This window comes from Lindgomyces ingoldianus (genome assembly GCF_010093535.1).
Source record: "Lindgomyces ingoldianus strain ATCC 200398 unplaced genomic scaffold BDR25scaffold_15, whole genome shotgun sequence".
Classification (NCBI taxonomy): Eukaryota; Fungi; Ascomycota; class Dothideomycetes; order Pleosporales; family Lindgomycetaceae; genus Lindgomyces; species Lindgomyces ingoldianus.
In genome coordinates, this window is record NW_022985176.1 from 449,860 (window position 1) to 451,586 (window position 1,727).

Consider the following 1,727-nt stretch of genomic DNA (forward strand, 5'->3'; position numbering starts at 1 on the left):
CTAGGTAGGATTTTTTATATAGTTAAGTTATTTTGCCTTTTACTTTTTATATAATGTAAAAGTTAAAAATCTAACTTTTATGCCTTATTAAGTTATACACTATAACCTTAAAAGTGCTGTTAGTAATTAGAGTGTCTATTTTTATATAGTCTAATTTTTTAAATAGTTTTCTAAGTATAGTAATTATACTATTTATATAGAGCTTAATAGAGAAAGCCTAATTATTTTTTTTTTCTTCTTGGTTAGAAATACTTAGTCTAGACTTTATGCAGGTTTTCTTTGTCTTTTACTTTTTCTAGTATTTATATCTTCCCTTTGCACTAGTGCAGCATTGCTATCCTAAGAGGCTTAGTCTATAGTAGGCTTTAGTTCTACCTTTATAATATTTTTATAAAGCTGTTCTTTTTTCCTCTTCTTTAAAAGATCTCTTTATATAAGGATTAGTTTATTTAGTTTATTTGTTATAAGTAGGTTATCTTCTTTTTTTTCTTTATAGTACAGTTTAACCTATGTACATTAGAGCTTTAGTAGGCTATTTTTTTTCTTAATAATAACATCTTTTTTTTTAATGCTCTTAATCTTGTATAGGCTAGTTTAGCCTTTTTTCTTCCTTTATGCTATAATCTCTAAGCTAAAAGAAAGGTTAAGAACTTTATATGTTATAAAGCTATTATAAGTGTTAATTATATAATTAATATTTACTTTTACATAGTCTTTTTAAAGTATTTTTATTACTTTTTATATAGCGCTTACTTATGTAATAATGTCCAGTAATAGTAAAAAGTTTAGGTTAATTCTTAGGTATGCTCTAAAAACTAGTAGCGTAGGTACTAGACTATGCAGGCTAGCTGTGTTGTTTAGAGCTTTAACTACTATCTACAGAATAGCTTTATTATCTATACAGTTACCTAGCTTAGTCTTTAAGATGTTAAACACTTGTTAGAGAGGTGTATGTGCGCGCTTAACCTTTCTAACTGCTTAATATGCTTCTATAGGCATTTGCCTACATGTAGCTTTTATAATCTTTGTATAAGCTTAAAAATCCTCTAAAGCAAAGTTTATACTAGAGGTATGCATAATATAGTCTAAAGGTTCTTAATAAGTGTTAATCTAGCATTTGCACAGTGCATCCTAGGTATCTTGTGTAGACATAGATTTTAGGAATGTAGCAGCCTAAAATAATGTGTCTATATTAATAACATGTAAAACATTTTTATTATTAATTTATATAACATTAATAATAACTTTATAGTTAAAGTAGGTGTTATTTTTAATTATAAACTTAAATCTTTATAAAGCTTAGTTATATAATTAGCAGAAGTAGCAGAACTTCTTAATCTCTTCTAGCAATGCAGCATTAATATTATAGCTAGCGCTAGTTAGCATTTTCTAGAGTCTTTTTATACAGAGGTGTCTAAATTAGTAGTAGAGGTAGTAAAGTTCTAATTTAGTAAAGAAAGACATAGATTCCTCTTTACTAATATTAAAAAATAAGTGTCCTTATTTTTATATAATAAGTATAGTAGTTTTATTTTTATATATAATTGTCAGATTAAAGCACTATTTCTAGGCTTCCTGAGATGAATGATGCTGTTTGGATATGATGTATAGGATGATTGATTAATTGTATTGATTGTCTTAATTTATCAATCCTTTTTCTGCTCTACTCGTGTTGCTCGGCTTTTTGTTCTGCCGATCCGAGTCCCTCGCGCACTAGCCCTATGCGC